This window comes from Ahaetulla prasina, chromosome 6, assembly GCF_028640845.1.
Source record: "Ahaetulla prasina isolate Xishuangbanna chromosome 6, ASM2864084v1, whole genome shotgun sequence".
In the NCBI taxonomy this organism is placed as follows: Eukaryota; Metazoa; Chordata; class Lepidosauria; order Squamata; family Colubridae; genus Ahaetulla; species Ahaetulla prasina.
Window position 1 is genome coordinate 77,132,461 of NC_080544.1, and position 26,444 is coordinate 77,158,904.

Consider the following 26,444-nt stretch of genomic DNA (forward strand, 5'->3'; position numbering starts at 1 on the left):
TTATACTCGAGTCTACGCAGCTGGGCGGGCAGGACGAGCCCAAATGCTGCCGGCATGCTTTGCCAGCTCGGCCGGCTCGTTTTGGGGCGGCGGCTGGCCTCCGGCGTTTTCTTCCGCCGCTTTTTGATGGCGGCGGTGGTCGGCGGAGGGGGCGGGGGGCGGAGGGGGCGTTCGACATTTTCGCCCCCCTCTCACTCGTCCTCCTCTCGCCCTCGGAGGGGGCGGAGGGGGCGTTTGTCACCCTCGCCCTCCTCTTACTCGTCCTCCTCTCGCCCTCGGAATGTGAAAGAAACGTGGAAAACTCCAACTACAGTATAAAAAAAAAACATTTGCACTCAGTACTTTTTATTTTATTTTATTTTTTGCCAAGTTTTCCCCAGGGTTTTTTTTTCCCCCTATGGAAATTGGGGAGGTGGGGAGAAAGAGGTGAAAAAGAAAAAGCCTCTTGGAAAGCGGAGAAATACGGCAAGAACAAACGATTTCTCCCCCCGCCCCTCCCGGCGCCGTCCTTCTCTCCCGCCAGTCACACGGTTCAGGTTTTTTTCAGGCTAACTATTGCGTTTCACTCCCCCGAGTGAGGAAGAAGAAGGGAGGCAAAAGAAACCGACCCTCGCGCAGATCAGCAAATTAGCTTTCCTTCTCCAAACCAATTGGAGGCGGGGGGCGACGCTGCCGAGAAGCCGCTGCTTACAGAGAGCGAAAAAGCCAGGGAAACCTTGGCATAGGTGGGCGGCTGGTGTAAGGAAGGAAAAGAAAAGAAAAGGGGGAGTGAAAATAAGAGCAGTCCGAGCTCTGAACTGGGGAACGAGAAGGAAAGAAAGAGGGAGAGAGAGAGTAAGGACTGCCACTGGGGTCAGGGAGCAGAGCACCAGGAAACAGGAGGCCAACGCATACTACACACACACAAACACAGAGCCAGCTCCTCCTGCCGCTGTTGAATCTTACTTCACCGCACTGAGTCCTTCGGGAGAAGGGCGGTATAATAATAATAATAATAATAATAATAATAATAATAATAATAATAATAATGATGATGATGATGATGATAATGATAATAATGATAATGATAATAATAATGATGATGATGATGATGATAATGATAATAATGATAATGATAATAATAATAATAATAATAATGATAATGATAATGATAATGATAATAATGATAATGATAATAATAATAATAATAATGATGATGATGATGATGATGATGATAATGATGATAATGATAATGATAATAATAATAATAATAATAATAATAATAATAATAATAATAATAATAATAATAATAATAATAATAATATTCAGCCGTGCTTCGCTTTGATGGCAGCCTGACGTAAAATGGGGGGCAGGGGGATACATACACGGTTAGGGAAAAATAACAAAACAACGTTTTGGGCTCAATTGCAGTCTTAAATTGAGGACTACTTGCAATTTGAACCTTATTGGACACTTCATTCCTGGAGGGTTTTTAAAGAACAGACTGGACAATCCTTTGTCTGAAACAGTATAGGATCTCTTGCTTGAGGAGTGGGGACTGGACTAGAAGATCACTGTTAGTTTGGGATATGTTCAGAGCCCACACATCTGATGACAAAAAAATTGGCAAAGTCATCTCAAGTCACTTTGGCCGTTATTCCAGGTGGGCTTACATCTGTATTGCAGCCCCTAGATGTCAGTTTAAATAAACCTTTCAAGGACCGTGTGCGAAGGATGTGGCATGAATGGATGACATCTGGTCAAGCTCGTCTGACAAAAGTTGGAAATCTGAGAAAGCCAGACATAGAACTAATAGCACAGTGGGTTCGTGATGCATGGGAAGATATTCCAGAGGACATGGTGCAACGTGCCTTCAAGAAATGTGGCATTAGTAATGCTATGGATGGCAGTGAAGACAGCGCATTGTATGAGAGTGACAGCAGTGATGATGACGACTGTGAACTCAGTGATGACGACAACGTATATGCGGATAACATCACAGAAGCTGAAGTAGCTGAAGCTCTGTTTGGACAAACAGATGATGAGGAGGAGAACTCCAGTTTTGAGGGATTTTAGCTCTCGTTAGCTTGGTTGCTGTTACTTTTAAAGATACTGTATTTTTGATACCATATTCTTTTTGGGGACCCCCTTTTGCACTTTTATTGTTTTTCGTTCAAATAAATATTCATGTTATTTTACTTGGCTCTATCTTTATTTTTTACATTGACCAGTAGCTGCCTCATTTCCCACCCTAGGCTTATACTAGAGTCAATAGTTTTTCCCAGTTTTTTGTGGTAAAATTAGGTACCTCGGCTTATATTCGGGTCGGCTTATACTCGAGTATATACGGTAGACCAGAACCTAATGTAGTAAACTTTCAAACCAATTGATGGAAACCAAAATTAATTTGTGAAGCCAATAGACCTTCCATCCCAAAAAAAGATTGTTGTAGGGGAACACTAAAGGTACTACTTTAGCATTAATACTGGTACAAATCTACTGATCAGGACTGGAAAAACTAACAGGACAAACAGTTGAGTGTGGACTAGCATAGAAGAGTATGAAAATGAGTGAGAATGAATGCAATTTGGTGACCATGATAATGGTGAGAATGTTTAATAGGAAAACCTTGGTTTCAGCTTTTCTGATGAGTCAGGAGGTATAGATAGGCAAGGTATCCTCTTCTGAGATTGGTCCTGGTGCCTTAAAAAAAATAACCAGTAAGGCATGCACATTATGACTTTGTGAGACCATCAACACAGAAATCAGCAAAGCTGGTGAAGAAAACATTAGACACCTTGAAGCCATTGAACCTGGAATTATGAAGAACTTCATCCTTCTTTTTCTTTTTGTTCATAGTAATATTAGGCAGGGTAGGCTTGAATGCTCAATCAGCAATTTCTTCAATGCCAATAATGGTATGCACCTAAGAACCTAAGCACCTAAGAACAGTTTTCAGATAGTGAAGAAATAAATTTATGAAGAATTCAGTAAAGGAGCCAGTAGGAAATCTAGGAGTTATGGTGATGTTCTTTGAGAAAGTCAATGGTTTTTGGAGTCTGCTGCCCTTAAAACCTCTTCCTAGTAAACAATTGCAAGCAAGAAGAGCTATTATTATTAACCTGTTTGGTAAATGGCTGTTAGTATTTATCCATGGCTGTTTGTCCTTGGAAGAGGTCAAGTCTAAAAAAGCTTGCTCCTGTTCTCACAAAATCACCAGTTTTTTATTTATTATTTATTTATTATTCGAATTTATATACCGCCCTATCTCCCAAAGGACTCAGGGCGGTTTACAGGCATATAAAACATCAATATCAATATACAAATTAAAATAATCCTTAAAAAACTTATTCTAGCGCCCGAATTATTAAAAATAGAAATATAAATATCAAATATAAATATTAAAATCAATTTAAAACCCCTCTAAATTTAAAAATCTAAGCCAGTCCTGCACAGATGAATAAATGTGTCTTGAGCTCGCGACGGAAGGTTCGAAGGTCAGGAAGTTGACGGAGTCCTGGGGGGAGTTCGTTCCAGAGGGTGGGAGCCCCCACAGAGAAGGCCCTTCCCCTGGGCGTCGCCAACCGACACTGCCTAGCTGACGGCACCCTGAGGAGTCCCTCTCTGTGAGGCGCGGGTCGGTGAGAGGTATCTGGTCGCAGTAGGCGGTCCCGTAGATAACCCGGCCCTATGCCATGGGCGCTTTAAAGGTGGTCACCAAAACCTTGAAGCGCACCCGAAGGCCACAGGTAGCCAGTGCAGCCTGCGCAGGATGGGTGTTATCACGGGAGCCACGAGGGCTCCCTCTATCACCAGCGCAGCCGCATTCTGAACTAACTGCAGCCTCCGGATGCCCTTCAAGGAAGCCCCATGTAGAGGCGTTGCAGTAATCCAGGCGAGGCGTCACAAGGCGTGAGTGACCGTGCAAAGGGCCTCCCGGTCCAGAAAGGCGCAACTGGCGCACCAGGCGAACCTGGTAGAACGCTCTCCTGGAGGCGGCCGTCAAATGATCTTCTAGAGACAGCCGTTCATCCAGGAGGCGCCTAAGTTGCGCACCCTCTCCGCCGGGGCCAATGACTCGCCACCGATGGTCAGCCGCGATTTAGCTGACTGTGCGGGATGCGGCATCCACAGCCACTCTGTCTTGGAGGATTGAGCTTGAGCCTGTTTCTCCCCATCCAGACCCGTCGGCCTCCAGGCACCGGGACAGCACTTGATAACCGTTGGGGTGGTCCGGTGTGGAAAAGTACAGCTGGGTGTCATCCGCGTACAGCTGGTACCTCACACCGAACCCACTGATGATCTCACCCAGCGGCTTCATGTAGATGTTGAACAGAAGGCGAGAGGATCGATCCCTGCGGCACCCACAAGTGAGGCGCCTCGGGCCGACCTCTGCCCCCTGTCAACACCGACTGCGACCGGTCGGAGAGATAGGAGGAGAACCACCGATAAACGGTGCCTCCCACTCCCAATCCCTCCAACCGCGCAGCAGGATACCATGGTCGATGGTATCGAAAGCCGCTGAGAGGTCTAATAGGACCAGGGCAGAGGAACAACCCCTATCCCTGGCCCTCCAGAGATCATCCACCAACGCGACCAAAGCCGTCTCCGTGCTGTAACCGGGCGGAAACCGGACTGGAGCAGGTCTAGATAGACAGTTTCATCCAGGTGTAAGGAAACTGATATGCCACCATACTCTCAACAACCTTCGCCGCGAAGGTTGGAGACCGACGATAATTACCTAAAACAGCGGGTCAGGAAGGCTTCTTGAGGAGGGCCTCACCACCGCCTCTTTCAAGGCGGCGGAAGACACCTCCACCAAAGAAGCGCTCGTAATCGCCTGGAGCCAGCCTCGGGTCACCTCCTGCGTGGCCAGCACCAACCAGGAGGGGCACGGGTCCAGTAAACATGTGGTGGCATTCAGCCTCCCCAACAACCTGTCCATGTCCTCGGAGCAACAGGGTCAAACTCATCCCATAAAATGTCACCAAGACCACCCTCAGCCGTCTCACCCGTATCACCGCAATCTTGGTCCAAACCATCCCGAAGCTGAGCGATTTTATCGTATAGATAACGTTAAACTCCTCAGCACGTCCCTGCAGCGGGTCATCCCGCTCCCCTGGTGTAGGAGGCGGGTCACCCAAACAGGGCGGCTGGGCGGTTATCTGCCGATGCAATGAGGAGGCGTAGCTCGCCTCGCTTCCTCAATGCCACTAGGTAAGTCCTAGTATAGGACTTCACTAGTGTCCGATCAGCTTCTGAACGGCTAGACCTCCAGGAACTCTCTAGGCGTCTTCTCCGGCGCTTCATCCCTCTCAGCTCCTCGGAGAACCAAGGGGCCGGTTGGGGCCTGCGCCGGGTCAGAGGCCGCAAAGGCACGACACGGTCTAAGGCCCCCGCGGCCCGTTCCCAGGCCGCAACAAGTTCCTCAACCGAGCCGTGAGCCAGACCCTCAGGAAATGGCCCAAGCTCCGTCCGGAACCCATCCGGGTCCATCAGGCGCCTGGGACGGAACCAACGTATCGGCTCCGTCTCCCTGCGGTGGTGAATGGCGGTCAGAAAGTCCAGGCGAAGAAGAGAGTGATCTGACCATGACAAAGGTTCAATGACTATTTCCTTTAAGTCCAGATCTCTCAACCACTGACCAGAGACAAAAATCAGGTCCAGAGTGCCACCCCCAGTGTGAGTAGGGCCATCAACTACTTGGGTCAGGTCCAAGGCCGTCATGGAAGCCATGAACTCCCGAGCTGCCGTCGATGACGAGCCGGAAGATGGCAAGTTAAAGTCCCCCATGACTAAAAGTCTGGGGGTCTCAACTGCCACCCCAGCCAGCACCTCCAGGAGCTCGGGCAGGGCGGCTGTCACGCAGCAAGGAGCCAGGTACGTGACCAGCAAGCCCATCTGACACCTATGACCCCACCTCACAAAGAGGGATTCACACCCGGCAATCTGAGGTACAGTGGTCTCCCTCGGCGCTAGACTCTCTTTAATAACAACCGCCACCCCACCACCCCTACCCTGGGCCCTCGGCTGATGGAATGCACGGAAACCCGGTGGGCACATCTCGACCAGGGGCACGCCCCCTTCAGTGCCCAACCAGGTCTCCGTAACGCCTATAATATCCGCGGCACCCCCCTGAATCTGATCATGTATTAGGGGGGCCTTATTGGCCACGGACCGTGCGTTGCATAACATCCAAATAGGCCTTATGAAATTAATTTAAACAGCTATTCCTACTAACAGATTAGTTGGAAACCCAATTTAAGAAAATGTGTAAGTGCTCTACACATTTGCTGATATACCCCACAACACACACATAATAGCAATGAAGAATGATTTATTAATTATAGATTTACTGCTCTAAGTATGAATATTCTTATCTCAATAAAATCTTACTCTTTTTCTGTAGAAGAATTTATAAAACCAAACTTACTATCACTAAATTACAATTGTTTTATTTTAACAAAGCTTACCAAGATAAGATGCCTTGGATGAAATCCCTTCAGTAAAGGTACAAAAATGCAACAATGGAAGTCAAACTCTGACCAAATCTCAAAGAAATGTTTATATACCCAACGATAGACCATCCAAAATATATCCAACCAGCAGCTATGTTCATAAATTATGTACTGATTACGGCAAATCAGAGGTTCAGCCTTCTCCCTTCTGTCACATGTAATCATGTTCTTTATTTTTGATGTTTTTTTTATTTTACAAAAAGAGAAGGAGGGAATATGTAAACAAGAAGTTGGAAAGAAGTATTATAATGCATACTTTAAAATCCGTGCATTTTTAATTATACAATAAACCAGACCTTGACCACACAAAATCTTACCAATCTTTCTATGACATTGATAGAAGATAAATATATATAATTAGAAGACAGTGAATATGTATCATTGACCCAAGATTACCAATGTTTTCTTCTTTTTAGAAAAGGAAATGTATGTGGGGTACGTTTTGGTTGGTACATGCCATGTTTGATAAATCCACAGTTCACAAATTGTAGATCTTTAGTATAAAATTCAAAATGACATTCAACATTAAACCATGTTATCTTTACCCAAACTAAATTAACTAAATTAACTAAATTAACTAAATTAACTAAATTAACTAAATTAACTAAATTAACTAAATTAACTAAATTAACTAAATTAACTAAATTAACTAAATTAACTAAATTAACTAAATTAACTAAATTAACTAAATTAACTAAATTAACTAAATTAACTAAATTAACTAAATTAACTAATATTAAACAATGTGTGAATGACTTTCAAGAAGGAGTTTGCATGCCAATTTTCAAATCTAAGCATTCTGAATGTGTAAAACTACTGCAGAAATAATTATTCCAATAACTACACAAGAATCATCAAGATGATAAATGCAAATAAAGGTGATAACTAGGGCAAGCAATAAGAGCTGCTGCAGTATGTAATGATAGCATTCATGTTTTGTTAGTATTTATGCCATTTTGCCTTGTCTCCATCCTTCTTCCTCTTTTCTTCTCCAACAAATAACTGCAATTCTGTGTTTCGGGTCAATATTCATTCCTCGCTGTTTTGTTTGGAATATTCCTCTGTCATTCTTTAGGTTATGTCTGAATCATGTTTAACAAATAATGGCTGTACACATCACATAAACCTAACCACATAATGGATTTCTGTAATTTCTTTAAACGTTTGCTATTTTAGTTTACTGTACTGTAGGTGAATGTTATTAATATTTTGTAGAATGAACTGAGTTTGAGAATACACTTAATTTCTTTTAGGGAGAAAGCTATTCTGAACTACTTCGTTAAATGAAAGAACCAAATTCCTATACATGTCTGTTTAGTAATAGATACCCAAGTACATTGGGGGTAGGAGGCTGGGATTATTTCAGAGATTTTACACATATATACATGACAATATTGGTAGGAATTGTCCACAATCCAGCAGTCTTTTACTGTTCTGCTCTGCTATTAATATGTTACCCCTTTCAATAAAAAATTCCTTAGAGATATGTAAGGATTGAAAGGACCGACTGTGCTACACAATTTGCCCAAGAAATCAAATGTATTCTGTGTGGTTCTTTACACGAACTGGAAATCTGTATCGTATAGCATGAAGGATTTCAAAAGAATTTTCTTCCATATCTTTTCCATGTTCACAAGTACTTTGAACCCTCTTACCAATCTATAGGGAAGTTCCACTTAGAACAGCTATATGAAACCTAATATTCAGTCACAGCTTTAAACTATGTTGATCCTAAAATTAGACAGTGCAACCATACTTCATTAAAAGGGCCAGTGACAACGAAATTAATTTAAACAGCTATTCCTACTAACAGATTAGTTGGAAACCCAATTTAAGAAAATGTGTAAGTGCTCTACACATTTGCTGATATACCCCACAACACACACATAATAGCAATGAAGAATGATTTATTAATTATAGATTTACTGCTCTAAGTATGAATATTCTTATCTCAATAAAATCTTACTCTTTTTCTGTAGAAGAATTTATAAAACCAAACTTACTATCACTAAATTACAATTGTTTTATGTTCAGTGAATATGTATCATTGACCCAAGATTACCAATGTTTTCTTCTTTTTAGAAAAGGAAATGTATGTGGGGTATGTTTTGGTTGGTACATCCCATGTTTGATAAATCCACAGTTCACAAATTGTAGATCTTTAGTATAAAATTCAAAATGACATTCAACATTAAACCATGTTATCTTTACCCAAACTAAATTAACTAAATTAACAAAATGATAGTAAATGAAAATGAAGAACAGTAGGGCAAGCTCACAGAATATGTTTAAGCCTTCTCTCCCTCACTGTACACTGTACACTATCTAAACATTGTAGTCTCCAATAAATGTGGAAAAATATGTTGCTGAATTAGTTTCATTGGAATATCATAAAACATGCTTCCTATATTTAAGACTCTTAACTTCCATTTATTTAAATGGAATATCCCAACTTTTTATTCCAAAATTCATTCAGTTAAATAATAACTAAGTTAAATAATAAAAGTGGTGTAGGGTTTTCTGCCTGGGCAGGCGGTTGGACTAGAAGACCTCCAAGGTCCCTTCCAACTCTGTTATTATTATATCTATCATAATAATACATTTTATTTGTCTATTAAAAATACTGCAGATTTGGAAACTTTTTAAAAAAATTAAATGCTGACAGTAATCCAAGAATGTAAATTTTCCTAATAAATGGACCTTACTATGAAATAAAAAGAATTTTTAATTGAATGTACTGCCATCTGCAGTTTTTTAGACAACCCATTCTTTTGGCAATCAATTGCATAATTTAAAAATTTGATTGCAAATATGATAATCTAAAATTTTAATATCCCAAAAGATAAAGACATACCTTTAATATTGCTTATCATCATGCTGTGTCAATATTTGAGTTCAAAAATAGTGTAGTTATGAATAACCCAAAACATGCACAAGAAAACTGATTCCTTTTTCTGATGAACACAATCTCCTGACCGAGAAGGATTTGTAAGATTCTGCTTTTTTTAACTGAAGCACATTATAAGAAAGAGGAAATATATTGGACAGGTGTATAATATTCCAAATTAATAAAAAGGATTAATAACAGATAAAATGGACCATGAATAGAAGCTAAACATTATCTTTAGGTGGGTAAAATATAACTTTGCTTGCATACTTTGTATGAAAATTATCCAGACCTTCAAGCTTAAGCCTAATGAATGGGAGACTGGAAGTAAGGAAGGATATGCTTCACCAGATAATTGATTATCAGGCCGTATTATTTTAACACTGCAGAAAAACAATACCGTATATACTCGAGTATAAGCCGACCCGAATATAAGCCGAGGCACCTAATTTTACCACAAAAAACTGGGAAAAACTATTGACTCGAGTATAAGCCGAGGGTGGGAAATGAGGCAGCTACTGGTCAATGTAAAAAATAAAGATAGAGCCAAGTAAAATAACATGAATATTTATTTGAACGAAAAACAATAAAAGTGCAAAAGGGGGAAGGAGGATTCCCAGCTCTAAACAAAGGGAAATCCCGGAATGCCAGCGCGAAAGGCGGTGCTCGCGTTCCTCCTCCCTTGCTCAAAAGCCCCAACATGATATTGGAATTGGATGCCATTATATACCTGCTGAGGGGATAATTTGAATAACTTGAAAGATATAAAAGCTCTAAACATATTTGTTTAAAAATCTAAAATCTATACTTAAAATAAATGAATATAAAGTAATAAAGTTCTTTAAAGTTGTAATTCACTTTGCTGCTGAAAAAGAAAGGAAGCTTAACACCTTAAATGGTATTTATTAACTGAAATATCATCAAATCAAATATATAATGAGGTATATTATAATGACCTTTGTTTTCAGAAAGAAGCATGATGGAAGTTTTTCAATAAAGGGAAATATAGAAAAACTTAGTGTCATGCTCATATATCATCTTTACAGATGTTGTTAACACTATACTATGGCAGCATATGATGGTACAATGTTTCAATCAATTTCAGGATGAAAAACTCATCAATGAGGAGGAGGAGTATAATTTATTAACCTTGTATGATATCAGTTTCTCAAGGACTCTAGAAGGACCCGAGGAAGAAATCTCTGCCCCCTCCCCACTTTCCCTTTCCAACCCAGCCTTCCAAGGGGACCCGAGAGGAAGAAATCTCTGCCCCTCCCACTTTCCCTTTCCAACCCAGCCTTCCAAGGGGACCTTGAGGAGAAATCTCTGCCCCTCCCACTTTCCCTTTCCAAGGCAGCCTTCCAAGAGGACCTCTCGAAAAGAGCGAAAGCTTTCTCCTGGTCGTTTACCACCACCATACCCTCCACGCCGCCATCCTAGGCTGGGTTAGAAACAAGGAGGGGGAAGTTCAAGGACCACATCGATGGCACGAGCTCAGATTGCCGGCTGGGGATGATGGGCGCTGCAGTGCGATCTCGGGAGAGACTAGGGGGGAAGAAAGAATGACTGTTTCCCCACACCCTAGGATTGGGGAAAACATTGACCCCCTTAGTTGCGGGAGAAGGGTTGCGCTCAAAGCGGTCGCCCATCCATCAATCCATCCTTCCTTCCTTCCTTCCATCCATCCTTTTTTTTCCCAGCGAGCGTGCGTGTGTGTGACATGCAAGCAAGACGCTCACGGGCATGTGAACTGGGTATGTCTAGTTTAGGGGTGACATGATAGGAACATTCCAATATCTCAGGGGCTGCCACAAAGAAGGGGGAATCAAACTATTCTCCAAAGCACCTGAGGGCAGGACAAGAAGCATGGGTGGAAACTAATCAAGGAGAGAAGCAACCTAGAACTAAGGAGAAATTTCCTGACAGTTAGAACAATTAACCAGTGGAACAACTTGCCTCCAGAAGTTGTGAATGCTCTAACACTGGAAGTTTTAAGAAGATATTGGATAAGCATTTGAAGTGGTATAAGGTTTCATGTAAGCAGGGGTTAGACTAGAAGACCTCCAAGGTCCCTTCCAACTCTATTATTCTGTTTTTTTGTTCTGTTTTCTTTCTAATCTATCTATCTATCTATCTATCTATCTATCTATCTATCTATCTATCTATCTATCTATCTATCTAATTAGCTAGCTAGCTAGCTATCATTATCTCGCTTCAAAAGACAAAACTTAAACACGAAGTTGTAGCTGAATAGCCCTACATAATTTAGCTTTTTCCAAGCTGGTGATTTCCAAAGGCTTTGAAATGCGACTTTCCTCATCCTCTGCCAGGATAAGCTGATGTGCTCAGAAGGCTGGGAATGGTGGCATTTCCCTACATTTCTTGTGGGCAGAAGGTGGACCCCTATGTTTCCTTGAAAACACCTCCCAATATTTATTAGAGTGACTTCTCTCCCCAGAAGAAAGGTGCGAGCGCTGTTTAACAATCCCGTCAGCTAAATCCTATCGAGTCAAAGGGGCCAGTCAATGGGGCTAGGATGAATTCTGGGTCACCAGGGACCTTTTTTTTGTGCCCGTTCCCCAACCAGGGCGGGCCAAGCAGCCGCTCTTTTAGCGGCTCTGGAATGGATGTTGAGGTAACCCGAAGAGGCAGCCTCTTTTCAACTCCCCCGCCCCTTTTTTTTAAACGCGTCCTGCCGGGCGGCGACAGGGACGCGGACACCAAAAGCGGCGCCTGCTCTTCTCCGCTTTTATTTTATTTTAGTATTCAATCGGCAGCAGAGGCTCGAGCCTTCTGGGGCGCCGGGAAAAGGAGCCGAGGAGCTGCAGCAACGTTGCAAGAGAGCAGAAAAGAGTGGGTGGGGGGAGAGAAGCAAAAAAGAAGAAGAAGCAGCAAGCTTTCCAGCCGACTTCGGTGTGGCGCGAGAATCCGATCCACCGCCTCCTTCCCCCGGCCGACAGGGCTGAACTGCCGCGCTGCACCACCACTTCCCAAAACAGATTTCCAGACTTGGAAGCAGCCCGCCACGAAAGGAGGAGGAGGAGGAGGAGGAAGCGAAGGCGAGCGCCGGCTGCTCCTGCTGCTGTTTCGCGCTCTCCGCCCCCTTCCAGCGCCTTGACGCAGAGCGAGAGAGAGTAGAGAAAGGAACCGCGCCGTCCGACCGGCTGTGTGTGTGTTTGTGGTGGGGGTCTCGTCCCAGCCACCCACCCACTCGCTCCCTTTCCCTCTTCGGAGCGTGGGCTGGTCTTAGAAGCCGCTTGCCGCGGGGCCGCCGCCTCCTCTTCCTCCACGCCGCCTCTTGCACGCCTCAACCCCCATCCCCACCCTCTCCGCGTGAAGGTCACCTCCTCCTCTTCCAGGCGGCGGCGGCGGCGGCTCCGAGCGGAGCGCCACAGCCGGCAGCTCCGCTTCCTCCACCTTCCTCCTTGCTAAAGGGCCAAAGTCGGCTCCCCGCCCGCGCGGACCCGAGCCAAGCCGTCCCAGTCCAGCCGAACGGTGAAGGCGACATGCGGCGCGCTCGCTTTCACCGTTCGGCTGGACTGGGACCGGCTTGGCTCGGGTCCGCAGTAACTCCCGCCAGGCTGTGCCGCGAAGAAACCATTTAAAAGCCCCGCCAGGGCTTTCTTTCTTCTCCCTCCGTGCTTCAGAAGTTGGGCTTTTAAATGGTTTCTTCGTGGCACAGCCTGGCGGGAGTTACCGCGGACCCGAGCCAAGCCGTCCCAGTCCAGCCGAACGGTGAAAGCGAAGCGGGTCCGCAGTAACTCCCGCCAGGCTGTGCCGTGAAGAAACCATTTAAAAGCCCCGCCAGGGCTTTCTTTCTTCTCCCTCCGTGCTTCAGAAGTTGGGCTTTTAAATGGTTTCTTCGTCGCACAGCCGGGCGGGAGTTACTGCGGACCCGAGCCAAGCCGGTCCCGGTCCAGCCGAACGGTGAAAGCGGAGCGGGTCCGCAGTAACTCCCGCCAGGCTGTGCCGCGAAGAAACCATTTAAAAGCCCCGCCAGGGCTTTCTTTCTTCTCCCTCCGTGCTTCAGAAGTTGGGCTTTTAAATGGTTTCTTCGTGGCACAGCCTGGCGGGAGTTACTGCGGACCCGAGCCAAGCCGGTCCCGGTCCAGCCGAACGGTGAAAGCGGAGCGGGTCCGCAGTAACTCCCGCCAGGCTGTGCCGCGAAGAAACCATTTAAAAGCCCAACTTCTGAAGCACGGAGGGAGAAGAAAGCCCTGGCGGGGCTTTTAAATGGTTTCTTCGGCACAGCCTGGCGGGAGTTACCGCGGACCCGCTCCGCCACCGCTCGCTGACTGGACTTGCCTCAGGCTCTGCTGCGAACTGCTCAGCCTTGGGCAAATCCCGCCGGACGATCTCGCCGCCTCTTTGGCGTCTCCTGTGCGGGGTTCCCGAAGTACATCGAGACGTAGACTCGAGTATAAGCCGAGGGGGCGCTTTTCAGCACAAAAAACGTGCTGAAAAACTCGGCTTATACTCGAGTATATACGGTACTTGTTTCCTTTCCTTAATTTAATTAAAAATACCTCAAATTTAATAGCTGCAAGGGTGATGATAAAGACTAAATATTTAAAAGTTACAGAACTAAAAGTGGATGATATGAAAATAAAGAAGGAAGCTACAAATATAGATGTTTGAAACAGAGACAAGGGAGGTGTAACTTGCTGTGACTTAAGTACAGTACAAACCATAAAGCCAGGTATAGCTGTATTAATCTGACACAGATTTGTGTCAGTAAGAGACGATCTAGGTATAAATTCATTAAAGGCTTTTTTGAAAAACTGTAAAAAATTGCATAAAATGGTATCTCATTAAAATTTCCAATGTCCATTGGGTGAAAACTTACAGTCATTGAATTGTTAAAATACATTAATCTGGTACTAACAAAAGAAAGCAAGCCAGATATTTTCAGCCAATGTCCATGCAATATCTTTGACCTAATTTTGGAATGGTGAGTTCATTCATGATGAAGCCTGTCCTTAAAATGCGCTAAGATGTAAATTGTAGACATTTTTTTGCAGAGTAGATTATACTACGTTGTGTGGTACCACCTGCAGGAAAAAGAACTATTTATATTCTCAGGTTGTGTTGTCTGAAGATTATACAATAATCTTTAGAAGTCCGTTATTTACCATAGCTTTCTTAAATAACTCAAAATATTTCTAAGTACTGAAGATTATGTTCTCATGACATGGTACACCATGATTAATATGGCTCATAGAATTAATGCAAGTTTCCTGCATTTGCAAAACATTTTCAACCAAAAGTTGACGACAATAGTTTGGTTCACATGACACACTGGGCTAAAAATTGCCTAACGACAAATCTGCAGTCAAACTGTCTCCAAGGCTCTTCCATGTGTTCTGGTTTCAGCCTTCAATTTGTAAAGAAAAGAAGAAAAACTAATAAAATCTAAATGTGAAATTTATACCTAATTTTAAGGACATGGTTTGGATAGGCTTGCTTCTATCAAGACTTTTAAAACAATTATTTCATACACACTGTTTATATCTTGCATATGTCTTCTTTTAGTAACCATATTATGATTTTTTTTGTATTAATAGTTAAAATGAAGAAATGTTATCCTTACCACCAGGTGATGATGCTGTATGCCTGACCTACAGGACTTAGTGAAACAAATTTGATGTATACAAAAAAACTATCTTGCCTACTTCAATTCATATGCTTGTGCGTTTCTGAACTTTAAAAGTTATGGAAGTCATTGTAAAATTCTCACTATAATGTCTATGAAGAGGATCCCATTTTATCAAATTGGGAGAAAATGGGAATGTAAGTTATAATTAAGGAATTCAACCTATCACTGACCTTCGACAATAATGTGTTTTTTCAACCGAAACATTTTATTATTCAGTAATATTTGAACTACCATTCCTACTGTAACAAATCAAGAACCCCAAATACAATGAGATATATTGACTGGGTGTAAAGAGAGAACAATGAAGTAGGAGAAATAAAGATAAAACAGTTCCTAGTTTATTATGTATAGAAAGAGATTTCCAGAATTTACAAAGGCCCACATATTTCATTCCAGGAATAATTTCATTTGAAGTATTTGCCAATATTTCAGATGTTTTTCTTTGTACCTATATAACTCTCTAAGTATTTATATATGTGTGTGTATGTATATATACACACATACCTATACACACACATATAATTTTATAAACACACACACACATATAGGGGCACACTGGTGCGCACACACACACATACATACATACAATGGAAGACTTAGCTTTATTTTTCTGATATTGTCTACGTTCCTGTGCAACCAACAATTTCAAATTCACACTTGCAAATACCATGCACAAATAAGTTTGCCTTTTCATAATGTTTCACAGGAAGAATAAAAAATATTATATTTTTAAAGAATTCAGCTGAATTGTAGTTATTGATGATATCAGTAAATATGACTATACATCCAGGTTCATGGGCCATTGATCCATATAATATATTCTGAATTACAATCTTAAAAAGAATAGTACCCTAAGCTATTCTTAAAATGCCTTTTTTTAAGCAGTTTCCCCCACCCATCCCACTCTGTTTATAACAGAATATAGTATACCTCAGTTCCACATCAAAAAGGATGTGCTGTAGGAAAAGTTACATTTTAATTAAAAAAGTACATGTATAAATCAAAAACCTATGTTAAATATTTAATACTCGTCAACCAACATTAACAGTTTGTATGTAATAATTTACACTTATGATTTGTCATACAGGTTTTTCAGCAGCAAATTAAAATTTTATGTTTTACATAGATGAGCTAGTAGTATAGCCACTCTCACTATATTATAGTGGCGGGCACATAAATTTACTGTTGCCAGTTAAATCTCTATGATAAAGGAGGAAGCAATCATAGACTCATTGTCCAGGTGTCACAGTGCTTTTGCATGGCACACACAAACAAAAAAAATTTTTTTTAAAAAAAGAAAGAGAATGTGCAGTTCAGTTAATTAACTCCTGAGGTTTGTGTAAAGTAAACAAATTGAACTGGATGCATCGTACCCATCTACTGGGGAAGAAGACTGAGGTCCTAGTTGTGATACACAAAACCAAATGTGGATACCCATGAGTTCAAAGAAGAAGGTTTTTTTTCTGAGGTTGTATAGGTCATCATTCTGAGAAAAGAAGAAAGAAATATTATTGATGTACTATGTAACATATAAATGTATACAAGTTTGTAATTACATTTCTTATAAATATATAGATATCCCAGTTTACAATTCCTATAATTATGATAAGTCATGGAATATTTCCTGTGTGAGAAAAAAATACAGCAAATAAAATAAAACCAATTTATATATAACGTGGTCAGACAAAACTGAACAAACCATGATATTGCATAGCTTGATACATGAATCCAGATTATTTATGAAAACTGCCACAGTATTCATATAGCTTGTTTAGCATGTTATAAGAATTAATATCTGAAATAAAGTTATGATTTGCACTTAGAAAGTAAATCCATGCTACATTACGTTACATTACATGATTTAATAAATCTAACCAGAGTCCTCTTTGTGGAAAAATTGGGTAGTTTAAAAATGTGAGGGGAAAAAAATACTTCAGGTTGCAGAAACTCTTGAACTTCGAAGTTTCAGATTGACAAGAGAACAGTAGACAAGGACTATACCATATTTATGAGGGGGGGGGGATGACCCAGAATTTAAGATATTATTTCTCCAAAGTCTAGCAGATGGGGAAAAATGAATAAACTATAAATACAGCCAAAATTCTTGTGCAATGCTCAGATTCCACATCTTGTCAAATTCAGCTGAAACCAATCCTGAAGATTTCCCCTTTCCAAATACATCATGTCACACTTGGTTATATACACACAAACACATACATGCACACATTTATACATACTTACCAGAAGGCACATTAAAAAGAGTGACTGAAGGTTCTGGAGAAGAATTAATAATTACTCAAATAACTTGCTTGTGGAAAAAGGTGTCATATTTGTAAAATTAACTGGCCTTCATCAGCATTATTGCTAAGATCCTTGCTCACAGACATGAAAATTATTCTCATATATTGAAAGTCAACACATAAACACACTCACACCTCTCTAATCATAAACATGGGAAAAGATAACAGGGAAAGGAAGGGGAAGAAGTGGGAGACAACAATGCTAGATGGAGACAAAAGAAAAAGAAATAGAATCATAGGATTGGAAGGGATCTTGGGGAAGACTGGAATCCTCATATCATCCAAGACAACTGGATTGGATAGCAAACGATAGAAAAAGCATTAATAAGAATTATACTTCCTATACAAGATTTTCTCAAGCACTTGTTAATGAATGAATGCATGAATGGGCAACAAGGTTGGCCCAACCTATATTTTTCTATATCTTTTTAAATGAAGTGCAATCATGTGTACTTGGTACCCAGTCCTAAAGTAAATAGGACATTTATTGGGGTGACAAAAAATTTTTGGAAGACAATTCTAAGGATATAAACATTTTTACTAAACGTATCTTTTTGGTTTCTGTCTAAAATCATTAGTAGGTATTTTAGTTCATTCAAATAAGAGTCATTGGGCAAGGAATTTAAATGTATACATTAGTGTAATTATATGAATATCTACTATACCTCTTTGATAATATTTGTCTTATTTTGCTAATATTAAACAATGTGTGAATGACTTTCAAGAAGGAGTTTGCATGCCAATTTTCAAATCTAAGCATTCTGAATGTGTAAAACTACTGCAGAAATAATTATTCCAATAACTACACAAGAATCATCAAGATGATAAATGCAAATAAAGGTGATAACTAGGGCAAGCAATAAGAGCTGCTGCAGTATGTAATGATAGCATTCATGTTTTTGTTAGTATTTATGCCATTTTGCCTTGTCTCCATCCTTCTTCCTCTTTTCTTCTCCAACAAATAACTGCAATTCTGTGTTTCGGGTCAATATTCATTCCTCGCTGTTTTGTTTGGAATATTCCTCTGTCATTCTTTAGGTTATGTCTGAATCATGTTTAACAAATAATGGCTGTACACATCACATAAACCTAACCACATAATGGATTTCTGTAATTTCTTTAAAAGTTTGCTATTTTAGTTTACTGTACTGTAGGTGAATGTTATTAATATTTTGTAGAATGAACTGAGTTTGAGAATACACTTAATTTCTTTTAGGGAGAAAGCTATTCTGAACTACTTCGTTAAATGAAAGAACCAAATTCCTATACATGTCTGTTTAGGAATAGATACGCAAGTACATTGGGGGTAGGAGGCTGGGATTATTTCAGAGATTTTACACATATATACATTACAATATTGGTAGGAATTGTCCACAATCCAGCAGTCTTTTATTGTTCTGCTCTGCTATTAATATGTTACCCTTTCAATAAAAAATTCCTTAGAGATATGTAAGGATTGAAAGGACCGACTGTGCTACACAATTTGCCCAAGAAATCAAATGTATTCTGTGTGGTTCTTTACACGAACTGGAAATCTGTATCGTATAGCATGAAGGATTTCAAAAGAATTTTCTTCCATATCTTTTCCATGTTCACAAGTACTTTGAACCCTCTTACCAATCTATAGGGAAGTTCCACTTAGAACAGCTTTATCCCAAATCTATATTATATCCAAAGTTTTTGGCCCATACTTGTTCTTCCATTTTATAATGTAATAGATAATTGTATAATATCCTTATCAATTTGTAATCAGTCCCCAGTAATATTTTGTCCAATGTTGTTAGTTTTCTATAAAACCCCCATATTTTCACATCTTTCACATAACACAACTGTATCTGAAGGTGGGTTTCAAATTTTTTACTACCGATTCTGTGAATGTGGCATGGCTTGGTGGACATGGCAGAGGAAGGATACTGTAAAATCTCCATTCCCTCCCCAATCCAGGGGAAGGTTACTGCAAAATCCCCATTTCCTCCTGATCAGCTGGGACTTGGGAGGCAGAGAATAGATGGAGGTGGGACCAATCAGAATTTTTACGACCAGTTCTCCGAACTACTCAACATTTCTGCTACTGGTTATCCAGAACTGGTCTAGTTTTCAGTTCACCATTCTCATTTAATATAACTTAGAACAGCTATATGAAACCTAATATTCAGTCACAGCTTTAAACTATGTTGATCCTAAAATTAGACAGTGCAACCATACTTCATTAAAAGGGCCAGTGACAACGAAATTAATTGCCTCATTTAAACTGGGAAGGATTTACTTTTCATATTTGGCTGTTTTCCAGAACTGCTGAATAAAGAGTTTGGTGCAAGAACAAACTGTACCCAGCATGTTTTTAACCTGTGATGAATATGTTATCAAAGAAATTGAAAGTGAAATATGGGGTTCTACCATACATGTCAAACCCTGCTGCTTTAAGATATTTTGAATAGAAAAAAAGCAGTGTTAATTATTAAAGAAAAATAAATTTGGCATTTTGCTTGAATAGCTCAACTATCCAATCATGACAAAAGGAAGAAAGTTGTAAGAATACAAATTTAGCAATTTTTCTAATTCTTTTTTTCTTAAAAAATAACCATGTTCAGTGTCATTTATTATTTATACAAATAATAAAAGGGTATTGAAAATAATAAAAATATTCAGATCTACACTATAACTTTTTCAACCTACATTAGAGTTGTTGGACATTTATTTATAGAATCAGCTGGCTAATATGGGGAATAGACTGGAAAATTCTGATCATTGTCATTAAAATGGAATCCTAGACCTAAATTTTGTTTTTGGGAATGTAAAGAAGAAAGTTTATCCCTCAAATTTTGAGATTAATATTCTCAAAAGATATATTAGAAGCCATGAATATATTGCACATATTATAAATTGTGAATATTGAATTACACAGATCAGGCCAATCTCTATTATTTCTAAAAAATTAATCTCACATTCATGAACGGCGTAACAAAATAAAAGTCAAGATCTTGACATTATTAGATAATCTGCCTTACTGGAGATAAGATAAACTACACTGTAAAACATAGAAATTAATATATTTCTGCCAGTCCCAGAGTTTAAATGCGAAGGTTCTTTTTCCAGGCTCTTTTGATTAACAGACTTTTGGCCATTCTTTTCTAAACGAGGTACTTGTTTAATCCTTGACATTAGGATCTACCGTGTTTCTCCAAAAAGATGAGCCACCTTGAAAAGAAGCGCTATCCTCTTTTTGAGTGCATGCGATTAAATTAAGCTCCACCCACAAAATTAGCCCTAATTAAGACCCCACCCACCCCAGGGTGTAAGAGATGGGGCAAAGCACACAAGTAAAAAATAAGCTAGGATGGGGATCGGGAGGGTGGAATTGCCCTACTTAGCAGGCCTTGCACACCCCGACACCTGCCTCACCTTCTTCTGTGGCCATTTCTTCTGCAGCCACTTGCTGCTACTTGCATGCATTGCCCTGGCCTCCGGTTTTGCCTTTAGATGAAGGTCAGGATGATGCATAAGAGTGGAGGCAAGCAGCCACAGAAGAAGTGGGCCAGCAGCAGGCTTCTGCTGGGCGGCACTGTTGGTGCCACCACCGTGAGGTGAATCAATAATTAGAACCCTCCAAAAAGAAAGTGTAGCCATTTTTTGGGGGGGTCAAAAGAAAATAAGACCCAGCCTTCTTTTTGGAGAAACACAGTATATGGTCCTATATGGTCTAAGTAGCATTGGGTCCGACCTCACTAGCTTCACCTCTTATCACTAAGGATGTTCTGAGCAATAAAGCAACAAATTGTGATCTCTAGTAAGCAGGTACAAGATTTGTTCACAAACATATCAGTGAAATCCAGTGAAAACATCCAAGTAACTTGGATGTTTTAATTTTTATTTAAATCATGCAATAGTGCAAAAAAAGAGTGAGCATTGGTCTACCTGAACGTCATTTCTCATAGAGCTGGTAGAGCGCATTCAGGAATGGCTACCCATTCCTGGATGCTCGCAATTCAGCTGTATGGAGAACAAAGAATGTTATCCCACCATCAAAATAGGATAGCTCAATGTTATGCAATATTCTCTTAATGTTTCTAAACTCAAGTTGCCACAATATTATTTATGGTTTTACATGCCTTCTTACTCATTCAGGGAAACTATTACTCATTTATAATTATAAATACAATACATGATAGCCAGATTACAATAAGATTGATGATGATTGAAATAGGGTTGGTAACCTGTGATAAAGCCTAAAAATATAGGAGATAGCACTTTAAAATGACTAGGGGACTAAAGGCTAAAACATACAGAGAATGATTGCTGGAACTGGGTATGTGTAGTCTGATTTAAAGAAGGACTGGGGTAACATGATAGCAGTGTTCCAATATCTTGGGGCTGCCACAAAGAAGAGGGAGTCAAACTATTATCCAAAGCACCTGAGAGTAGGACAAGAAGCAATGGGCAAAAACTAATCAAGGAGAGAAGCAAATTAGAATTAAGGAGAAATTTCCTGACAGAACAATTAATCAGTGGAACAACTTCCAACACTGGAAGTTTTTAAAAAGATATTTGTCTGAAGTGGTGTAGGGTTTCCTGCCTAAGCAGAGGGTTGGACTAGAAGACCTCCAAGGTCTCTTTCAACTCTGTTATTCTATTCTATTCTATTCTATTCTATTCTATTCTATTCTATTCTATTCTATTCTATTCTATTTTATAAGACTTGGTTTAAATTTATCATTTCTACTGTTACTTCTTCAAATTATTAAAAAGCAGACTATTTTCAGCCGTAACAGCTTTGCAAAGGGCAGTGAGTGGGCTGCTAAGAAATATGAGAATATCTATAGAGATTCTCGGTCATCCAGATCATAGTTACCTCAAAGATGCTTTTTCAAAAGGCAACTGGACTGTTTTTTTTCTTTGAGGAGGAAGAAAAAGACATTTCGCTTGTCATCCAAGAAGCTTCATTGCTTCTGGCAGGATGGTGAGGATGTGTCGTGTCCCACTCCTCCGTTGACAGCTGGGTCAGGGAAATCCAAATCAGGCTTCCCTCTGCAGCTCTGCCCAAAGTCCTAGCAAAGTCCTCAGAGCAGGCAGGAGACCAGTAAGTGACTTCAGCAAGATAAGTTTGACTTTTGCCTGACTCAGAGACTGCCAGAAAGTAGATCCTTTATATAGGCCATGGGGTGTGGCTCCATGACTCAGCACTCATTAAGGCCTGCCTCCTTCCTCTGTTGCCTCCGCCTATCCAATCTTCTGATGCGAGGATTACCCAATCAGCTGTTAGAATAAACCTCCTCAGGCTCACATGCTGTGGAGGAGGGGGAGGAGTCTAGCTGCTCCGTTTGCCTGGGCATGGAGTCAGGGCTGGGGCCGGGAGATTCTCCTTCTTCTGCAGTTTGTGTGGGCATGGAGCCAGGACTTGGGCCGGGAGGCATACATTCCTCAGTGTTCGGGAGCAGGTAAGAAGGCCCTGGCTGCTCTGAGGGCGGGCAAGACACAACAGGATGATAGAATGATTAGTTCTGAGGGGGGGGGATTGGAAGGATCATATTTCTTCGCAGAAATATGTTAGCACTTCTAATGGTTAGCACTCTCCTTGAGAACTCTTAAGGCCACTTGGGAGCTTATCTGTGCTCTCAGGATCACCTGAATCAGAGTGCAAATGGGGGTGGAATCTTTTTGGAACTGTTGAAAGGACTATGATAGGTGTCCCTCTCTAACCCTAACCCTAACCCTAACCCCTCTGTTGACAGCAAGCTGCTCAATGCTAATGTATATAGACTCGTTAAGAGAGGACCTCTCTTTCTAAGTCTACATTCTGGATATTAGATATGGGAGAGTTTTTCAAGAAGGCAAGATATATTAGATACGTGACAGATGGATGGATGGATGGATGGATGGATGGATGGATGTCACATAGGCATTAATACTTTTAATGTGACCATAGCTACTTCTCATGAGTAACAAGATATCTTTCTGCTGATAATATCATTGCATAGTTTTGTTCTAAAATTCCTTATGAAATTTGCCACATTCTTCTGCGGAATGTATTCTTCTGGGGAACCTAATAAAGACTAAAGAGAGATCAGTTGTGAAAGATAATTATTTCAGATGAACTTTTCCCAAGCTGGCTTTTTCCATACATGTGGGAACAGCAGAACCTAAAGTTACCAAGAAATCTTGAGCCAAGTTGGCAAGGATATTTCTAAGAGTGCAATCTCAATATAATTAACATATTAAATATGACCAGTTATTGAAATACCAATAGTTATTCATATGCACCAGATTATGACCAATATATTGAAATGACCAAAGTTAATAGAAAAATTCTGAAAATGCAGCTAGTTTTAATTTGAGGTTCTCAGAACTGCTACAGAACAATGTAGACTCAAATTTATTCACAGACACAATACTGCATTCATACATCAGAATACTGATGTCTTTATATGATATTACCATTTAGTGAATGCTTACTGGAAAACTGATCCAAAATTTAAGGAATTAAAATGGATTTTTTAAAAAGTGAACTTTCCTCATTAAATCTAAATATTAGCAGTGAAAGAAATCATAACAGAAATTATTTTTAAGTAAGTTTGAAACAAAGAAAATAAAATTCTCCCTTCTTCCCCACATGTTCTCTTCTATCCTTTTTCTTTCTCCTAGTTTCCCACTATTTTTATTTTCCTTGGTATTTTATATTCCGATGAAAATTTGTAAGCCAATAAAATTCTCAATTTTTAAGTTATCATTTAGATATCACAATTGTTTCTTAACAACAAAAACCAATGCTACCTTAACAACACATAATATCATGTACAAGACAGAACATTTAAGGTTGTTTTTTTCCCAATATGTTGTGGTGTCATTAAAATGACTGACATCATTGCTGGCAGCTTTAAATCTGGGTAAACCATTTCCCACTCACCACAGGATTTAAACTGGATTCTCCAATAATAGGGGCTTAGAATTTACTTTATGGAACTTTACGGAAATAATTGGTAATGCAAGAAAAATGCACTTGAACAAAAACTAAAGTAAAAAACCAAAACTTCATTTACACAAAGGTATCTTTGACAAGTAGTATCTGCTCAACATCTCCTGCAAAACACATGAAGACAGCATTCTTGCTCCCCATTTTCAAAGTTGTTCAATAGGAAGGTATGACAACAATGTGACATTAATGCCATAGTTCCCACTATTGTTGCACGATACATATATTTAAGATAATCACATATTCAACAATGAAAGCTTGTTTTACTTCTCTTACAGTTTTTAAAAGATCATAAACATTTGGGCAGTACCAAAGCAAAAGTTATGAAATCAACAAAATATGTTGTTTATTTTTAAGAACTTAATTTGTGCTGAATTTCATCAATGTTATTTTCTGGTAATATATTAGTTAAATATAAACCTAACATTTTTCAAAATCATATTATAGAATGGGCTATTCAAATAAAAAAGCAATCATCAGCCACACTACCACTCACCGCACTCATGAGTTCATCCAGGGCCTGGCACTCCACAAGCAATTCCATCAACAGATACATTGACCTATAACCAGCCTAGCCTAAGCCATATCTGACTCATCACAAGACCCTCACTTAACACACTCGCACCTAACCCATCACAAGACCTACTGACCACACAAAGTCCTTATAAACAGAACACTGACACTGACACCCCCTAAACTCTACTGAAGATGTTACTTAGCCTGGTAACGAAATGTTCAGAAACCAACCCACAAGCTCGGAGAATGAACTGTCCAAAAAACAATGGCTATCTTACTTCTATAACTGCTTGCCAATGAAATGCAAAGGCTGTACCTAAATTCAGCAACTAGCACATCAGATGTCCAAGAAAACCATGTTCTATCAATTCTTCCAATTTAAATAACCCTTTCCTCTTGGTCTTTGGAAAACAATCTGGTCTCATAACCTCCACATTACAAAAGACTGTTCCTATCAAGCAATGATCTTACCTCAGCCAAATTTTATACCATCTGAATCCACTCTGAAGCTCAATTGTTCATATTGTGCAAAGCTTTGAGCTAAACAGAAACTACTGAGAAGTAATTCACAAATATATCTAACAAATAAACATACGATGACATATATAAACAGTTCAAATGTTTGTAGAGATGTTTTCTTCTATTGAAATAAGTCACTTTTCTGTAGAAGCATATACGTTTTTTGGTTTTATTACCAAAATATTTTGAATTTCAATAGAATTAATGCAGAAGCAGTAAGGTTATTATTTAATCAACCCACACAAGAGTCAAACTAGTTGCACAGTTATCCTTGCAATTTTATAAATCAGAATCCATCTTCCTATTAATCTTTCAAAGCCAACTGTGACGTCAAACTTATATTGTGATAGGAATTTTTTAAAAAAGTAAAAAATTATTTCCAAACTACATTTTGCTGAAAATAGAGAGCTTAAGAGTTTAAACCAAACAGACGATAAAAAATATGTTCTGAAGAGCTTGACTTGCATCCAGTCACAGATAAAATTATAAGCCATTTTATTTTTTCAGTTTTTAAATGTTATTATGAGTCTTAAATCTATGTGAATGTGAAATCAGAGAAATCAGTAACATTACATTATATGGTATTAATGGAGTTCCTTTCTTTTGATAGTTACTGAAAAATAAAGTTTTATTGTTTTAAGTAAGCTACAATAATAACAATTAACTATGTTTCATAATTTTGAAGCACACTTAATACAGCATTAATTTTGCCTGTCTTGCGTTAGTTTACTGCATATAAATTATACTGACAACTGTTGATGAATGATGTTTCAACTGAAAATTTCCTGAGATTTTAAAATTATGTTTTAATGCATTTCAGCATCTGAAAAAGTATGATTTAAAAGATGTCTTTAATTTTAAAATACACTGTCACAGCATATATATTGACATCTTTGAGTTACATATCAAATACTTTAAATTAGATTTTGTATTTAATTTATTGGTTCAATCTATGCCAATTAGATTAATTATGAAACCTGCTAGATGTCTTAAATATTTATAGTGTTAAGGCATATTACACAAGCTGCAGCATTACTTTACCTATCTGCATTATAAGCTCTTCTGCTCAAAGCCAAGGCAGATGCAGATGCAGATTTATAGC

General features: G+C 39.8%; 1 protein-coding gene across 2 annotated transcripts in view; it reads right to left on the reverse strand.

The window, feature by feature from the left end:
* Positions 1-15,356: 15,356 nt before the first annotated feature.
* Positions 15,357-26,444, reverse strand: part of IRS1 (insulin receptor substrate 1) — a 49,610-nt gene continuing 38,522 nt past the window's right edge. For both annotated transcript variants that reach the window (XR_009155707.1, XM_058188081.1), the window contains one exon: positions 15,357-16,526. The gene's annotated coding sequence lies outside the window, so the exon portion shown is untranslated. The remainder of the gene's footprint in view (positions 16,527-26,444) is intronic.